The sequence below is a fragment of the Quercus robur genome, chromosome 4 (assembly GCF_932294415.1).
Source record: "Quercus robur chromosome 4, dhQueRobu3.1, whole genome shotgun sequence".
Taxonomy (NCBI): domain Eukaryota; kingdom Viridiplantae; phylum Streptophyta; class Magnoliopsida; order Fagales; family Fagaceae; genus Quercus; species Quercus robur.
In genome coordinates, this window is record NC_065537.1 from 85,256,963 (window position 1) to 85,264,755 (window position 7,793).

Sequence of the window (7,793 nt, forward strand, 5' to 3'; positions counted from 1 at the left end):
TATTCTCTCTCTCTCTCTCTCTCTCTCCCAATTCGTTTTACCACAATTAATAGCGTAATTACTCTATTAATTACTTCATCTGTTGACAATTGTCAATTGTAGCGTGAATGCTTATTGAAAGGTGTATATATTTGCAATTTGAAATAGTCGTTAGGTCTGCTTCTAAAAAAAAATAGTCACATTAGCCGGGTATCTTTTTTTATTTTTATTTTTATTTTTTTTGAGAAAGCATTAGCCAGGTATCTTGGTTGAAGCCTCGGCATTGTTTCGTTTGTCAAACTTGATCAAATCAAATTAAAATAGACAGTAGTTAACGTATGTGGCTTGACCGCCTATTATTTATTTGTTTTTTTTGTTATTTGTTTTTTTTTGAGAATGTTGACCGCCTATTATTTAAGTGTTGGCTTTGAGTTCTTTGCATGCACAGCTGCACAAAATTGCCAACTTTAGTTGAACTTGTCAAGTGTATATATATATAACTAGTTGCTAGAAAAAAAAAAAAATTAGATTAAAGGTTAAAATGTTCTAATTTAAATATTTTTCTAAGTTCAACTATTTGAAAGTTGAATTAGTTCCAATATAAGATGAAAGATGTAGTTTAAGGGTAATTATTGGATACTCCCGGAGTACCACAAATGCATATTCCTCCTCTCTCACATAATTGTGGGTCCCACTTAGGGATGACTATATCCATTGGGTAATGGATATCCAACCTTACCCGATCCAAATGTTTCGGATAATACCCGGTTCTTCATGAGTAGAGCTTAACCGGGTAGGGTATGAATATTATCCGAATTGTTCGGGTAGGGTATGAATATTATCCAAACCCGACCCATATTAAAAAAAAATAAAAAAAAAAACCCTAAACCTCTCTCATTGTCACTCACACTCTCTCTGCCTCTCCAGACCAGAGCTATTGACCTACTCTCTTCTCTTCCCAACCCATCCAAGCACGTCTTGTGGTCAGTCATAGCAGCACTGATCCACCATGTCTGTGAATCGCTAATCTTGGCCGTCGCCGACGACTCGTCATTCTCGTTGTTACGGAGTGCCGAATCAGCTTCTTCTACTTCTATTTCCACACAACACTCATCGTCTTTCCTCGTTCTTTTTGGATTCGGCCCGGACCCGTCTCAATTGGTAATCTCATTCTCATCCACCTCCACGACCATCGGGTCCTGGTCCAGGTCAGGATCCGAATCTGTCGTTTCAAATAGCAACCCCTTCGCCGTCAAGTGGTTGACCCCATGGAGAGTCGAGAACGTTGTTTGCGACATGCAGTTGACTTCCACAGCAGTCCTGTAGGGTTCTGGCAAAATACTGAACGCCAAAGCTAGCTTCGGCAGTATCAACAGCTGGGATAGCGGTGTCAAATCGTCGATGCTTGGTAGCCCAACCTCCCACTCCATCACTCTGTCCTCATCGTTGCCATTTTTGCCGCCACGAATTCGTACTCGCTCATCTTCATCAACATCAAATCATATCCGAATACTCTTTGAATTTGTGAATTCGATATTTAGATCTAAAAGAAAAAGAAAGAGAGATATTTTTCTTGATATTCAAAGCATTGTTTTTTCTTTTTTAAGATTGGTTAGATTTTATGTTAAAATGTTTTGGATTAAAAAAAAATTAAATGGGTTTTGGGTAGGGTATGGATATCTATGGATAATATATTCGGGTAAGATTTGGGTATGGATATTAATGGATATTGATAATTGGGTATCTATGGGCAAACTTTTCGGGTAGGGTATGGGTATACCCGATCCATACCCTATCCATAGCCATCCCTAGTTCCACTTATTAAAATTATGGTGGGACCCACAATTCATGTGAGAGGGGAGAGTATACATTTATGGTACTCTTAGAGTATTCAATAATTTTCCGTAGTTTAAACATTACTTATGAAAAATTGTCAAAATCTTACCACATAAGATCGTTAAATATGAAAAAACATACAAATATTATGGAGTAAAATATTACAATAATTAAAACATGCTCTTACATATGTTTAATAAGTATTACAAAAGAATTAGTAAACAAAATTATTTATAATTGTGCTTGTATCTTCAAGCTTTATTCAATGTCTTTTTGGATTTTGCTTTCTGTGAAAATTTCTAATTCTCATTTGTTCATTGTTTAGAGATTAGATCCATACAAATATTCTAAAAGATTAAACATACTAAAAACAAAATATATTAGACCAAATAATCGTGCCCTTAACTCTTCCAATTAGCAAGTAACATAGGACATTAATTGCAACTAATCAAATAATTCAACAATTTTAGACCCTACGAAGCATGACAGGAACTATGTTACCAAAAAGCCAAAAGCTTAGAACATTGCATAATTCAACAATACTATGCAAATCTTATATAATCAGTCCATCAACCTTTTTCTTAACTAAGAATAGTAATTAAACAGCACTAAGAAAAAAATTGCACAAAGAAAATCAGATAAAACCAATATGAGTATAAGGCTAGAAGATGTACTCTAAATTATTGCAATTTTTTATTTTAAAAAATCCATAGTTAAAACAAACATAGAGTTAATATAATTAATTAACAAATCGAACAAATAAAATTATAGCCATGTTTTATACTACAATATCTAAATATTCAAAAAAAATCCTACCATTTCATAGCCAAATTTGAAACTGGAGGAAAATATAAAGAGATCCAAAGAAAAGGGGTACCATATTGACGCAGAGAGAGTAGAGTCGCTAGGGTTTTGGTTAAACAAAAAGAACTCAAATGTGAGAAAAGAAAAATCTATATTTGATTTAAAAAAAAAAAAATACAATTCATACTTGTCTAGTCATGCCAAACACACAAAGACAATCTAAGGCAATGGGTCCTCTTTATTTAGAAGGTGGCTCTTTCATTGGTCTTGGAATTCATATTACACAAAAATTGCAATGGAGAGCAAAGGAAAAAAAAAGAAAAAAACAAAGACAAAAGAACTTAAATTCATTTAGAAGAGGAAAAGAAGCATTATGTTTATAATGGACCAAAGCAATTGGGTTTTCTGGTCTTCATTGTGGATAAGAGATTGGATTGGAGTGAGAGAGAAGGAAGGTGGCAATTGAAGCATAAGGTTTTCACCGTGTGTAGAGTTTTCAGAAATTTGGAAAATAAATAATAAAGAGAATAAATTAAATTTAAAAAATAATAATGATGTGGAAAATTGTGAAGGCTCCAAGGCTTATGTGGTACAATATAAGGAAGTCAACAAATAGTCAAATATCTTTGATTATATATATATATATATATATATATATATTATTTAGGGTAAATTGCAAATTACACCACTAAAGTTTGGGGGTGATTGGATTTTACACCTTGAAATTTCAAAATTTGGGTTTCACCCCTAACATTTGAGGGTGTTTGGAGTTTACACCCTAAAATTTCATAATTTTGGGGTGTAAAATTCAAATATTCACAAATTTTAGGGGTATATCCAAATTCTGAAACTTTAGGGTGTAAAATCCATACACCCAAACTTTAGGGGGCAAAAGCCGAATTCTAATACTTCAGGATGTAAAATCCAATTACTTCTAAACTTTAGGGGTGCAATTTGTAATTTACTCTATTATTTATAGGGAAACTACTAATTTGGTCCCTATCATTTATATCATATTTCAATTTGGCCCTAACTTTTCAACTGTGCCAATTTAGTCCCTAACTTTTTAGTGTCGTGTCAAATTAACATAGTAAATTAACATAGTATTGGAAGGTTAGGAACTAAATTGACACAATTGAAAAGTTATGGACCAAATGAAATATGGTGTAAAGGATAGGGACCAAATACATAGTTTACCATTATTTATATCTAAAAGATGAAGGTGAATCACATTTATGTCATCATTTTCTTTCCTTCATTTCTTAAAAAAAAATGTGTATAAGTATTAATGTATGTAATAATGCATTATCTTTATACTCATTCTCAAAAATAATTAGAACTTATAAATCATGATATAACCATCACTTTCACTACAATGACTTTACATGTTCTTGAACCTAAATGCTTATAATATAAAATACATGTAACAAAAACATCTTCGGCGGAGACATTATTTATTTACTTTTAGTTTATACTTGCCCAAAAAAATCTCATTCCACCATTGTATTTATATCTGTATGTAAATGTAGTATTCAAGGCTAGGTTGAAGGGTTTAGTTCCGCTCCTACTTAGAGAACCATATATTATCTTCATCAATTTCAAGAGATAGAGATAATAAATCTCTTAAAAATGGTTTTTTTTTTTTTTTTTCCTCTTTCTTTTTCCTTTTTGTATAAAATTTTATATGCAAGAGGTTTTCCTGATATGATTTTTGTAGTGTACCAACTTTCTCTACATGGTGTCAAATTCAGCTTGAATAACACATAGAATCACAGATGCGTGCATAATAATTTAATTAAAAATAGTAATTTCATAACAAATCTAATTGATGTTACTTTAACAACAAACCACTTCCATCATACCGGAATAAACTATTCATCATAGATTATGGTTTTACATCACTTTATTCTTATAATTATTATTAATTTTTTGAGTTATGTTTACTAATTACGGTTCATTATCTGGTCCATTTTGGACTATTTGGTCTAGTTCGGTCCAATTCAGTCCACTTGGGTCACATCTAGTCCATTTTGTCCACTTCGGTCCAATTACATCCATTTTGGTCCATTGTTTCACTTTGGTTTGATTGGTCCACTTCGAGCTATTTGGTCTAGTTCAGTCCAATTTAGTCCTCTTTGGTCAACTTAGGTCCAATTTAGTCCATTAAGTCCACTTAAGTCTATTTAGTTCAATTCGGTCCATTTGGTCCATTTCAGTTCACTTTAGTGTATTTACTTAAGAATGAGAAAAGTTAAGTTTGGGTTAAGTGTAATATTAATTGTTTGAGTAATATCAATTGTAATTATATGATAATCTTTTATTATCATGATCATCTCCTTAAGGGAATGAGAATTTGAATAATAAATTTGAAAATTAAAAAATTTAGTTGTACCAAAAGAAATTAGGAAAATATAGTGCATATTAACAATAATTAGAAAAATACAGACCACTTCAAAAAAGAATAATATCAATTAAAAACACCAAAAATGATACAATTATATATTTGTAAAAAAACCAAAAATGATACAATTATATATTTGTAAAAATAGAGAGATGAAAATTACTTTTAGAAATTGTTTAATTTTTAGGGAGCAAATTATTTAAATAAACAATACATTATACCACATCTCAAAATGATTATATATTCCCATGAATTCAATGGGCCTGCTACTAGTATGAATAAAACCTATTATAGGCTTGTGTGTATTCACACGAGTGTTAAATAACACTAAATCTTGAGTCTAACTCACATTTTCAATTTTGAAATCATGAGTCAAACTGAAGATTTTAGAGTTATTACACACTTGTGCGCATATACACAGGTGTGTAATAAACAATGCCCATAATTATATGTATCTTGTGCGATTTTGTAAAAAAAGAAAAAAGAGGATAAATAAATAGGATGCCATGCGACAATTGAGTAAGGTAAATTTCTTTATACTTAAATCTTTGTGATTTGTGAGAGCTTTTTGGGCGTATTTGAAGTTTGCAAAAGTGCCTCTATACTACTTTTCTATTTTTCATAATGTATTGAATTAAGGGGGCTTGAACAGGTCCATTATTCCCTTCCATAACACCCCCAAAAGTGAAAAGGCCCATGACCATGAGATCCAAACTCCCGGTCTGCTATGTGCCATGACGACTAGTGCCAACAAAATTGACAGAATTTTAAACAAAAATTGAGGCATGCATAAAAGTATAAACTTGTAATCTGGTACTTAGTCTAGAATAACATGTGCAAGTGTTTCCACATTAAAGCTCTAAAAAACACAAGCACCCAGAGAACACAAATCAAGCTCAAAAGCCAAAGGGTTTCTAAATTTTCTCTATTCTCATTTGTCTGACCAATAGGGTACGAAGAAAGATAGTGTGGTTCTCACAGAATACCTCCATTATAGCTTCCCAGATGGCTTTTAAGTTGAAAACCTGCCCATCCGCCAGGTTGAGAAACTGGCTTGGTATCTGTTATCTTTGGCTTGCCAAGAGGCTGAGCATTATTTCCTTCACTTATGGGTTTTGATATCAAAGGGCTACTAGTGGGAGTAGCAGATAAACTCTCTGTTCCAAGACCCCATGTATCAAAACCAGAGTTTACTCGTGTAGCCTGCTTACTTTGGTGACCATTTCTTGTCGAAACAGATTTGGTAGGGTGTTCTGTTAAAGCATGCACCACCTCAGACAAAAAGTTCCTCATCTTTTTTATTCAGTTTCTTCTTTCTTTGTGTTAGTATTGTTTAGAGATGTCCGAACAAAGGACATATTTAAATTTCTCTGGAATCTCTGTTAATTTGATATGGCATACTTCACAAAAATACACTCTTCCTTTTTCTACTTTTTTTTTTTTTTTTCAAATTGGCTTATCCCTTAATTTTAGCCCCTTATTAGTTTCTTACTAGATTTAAGATTAACTTCCTATATTTTTAGGGTTTTAGAATTTGAATTTCAAAAATAGTGCTTTTTCTTTTGGCAATTTAAGTTTAGCTTTTTGCTTTTTGTCTAACTTTTTTTTCCTCCCCTAAAAAAGTAATAAAATGGTTGTTTTAGTTACCAAAAATTTTGAGATACCAAAGGGACAAGTATGACACATATGATTTGAATATTTTTCTTCTTGAGAAATCAAATTTGCTTGACTAGCATGTTTCATTTCCTTTCCTCTATTAGAATTCAAAGTTAGTTGACAAACATGATTGATGAAGGTTTTTTCATTTCCTATTTCAAATTTAAATTTGAACATGTTTGAAGTGATTTGCTCAAGGAATAATTATAAATGAATCTCGACCCCCTCGGGTCGTAATTCTCAAAGTTACAAATCCAAATCAACCCACACACAAGTATAATTTAATCCCACAAAAATCACAGCAAGAACAATTTAACAAACACAAGATAAATAAATAAAAATAAATAAATAAATCAGATTGAACTATGAACCTTTTTGCCAAGAACAAACCACAGTGCAAAAGATAAATGCATGAAGGAAACCAACTGTTAATCATCCTGACTCTAATAGCATAATATAAACAAGAATAGGTGTGGCACTACTGCCGTTTCATTCTAAAAAAAAGAAAAAGAAAAAAAGAATAGGGATTGCTAAATACTCAGTCATATGTACAAAGTTACCCATTCTCATCTATCATAAATGGGACATAGAAACTGAGGACAATGAAAAATCAAAAAATGAACTATTTTTTGTAGACGAAGAGGAAGTATACAATGGAGGACTTGGGGTTACAGAAACTTCAATTACTCCTTCAAGCATTTGTGTGACCTTTTTCATTGAGGGTCTCAGTGAAGGATCTCCTTGAATACACCAAAGTGCCACAATCACAAGCCTCTCTAGCCTCTTCATGTCATTCCTTGCCTCCTCATTGTTTTCTATCAACTTATCTAATCTTTTATCTTTGTAGCATACATAAGCCCAAACTATCAATGCCTTTTCTTCTTCCCTTGCAAAGGCAACGCAGGACTAGCAACAAATGATCTCAAGTAACATCACACCAAAACTGTACACATTAACCTTAACTGAAATGGATGCTTGGGTAAACCATTCAGGTGCAAAATTCCCAATTGTCCCTCTTATTGCTGTAAGAGCTGCTCGACTTTGCTCCGCCAACAAAAGCTTTGCTAATCCAAAATCAGCAATCCTTGGGGTAAAGTACTCATCCAGAAGTATGTTT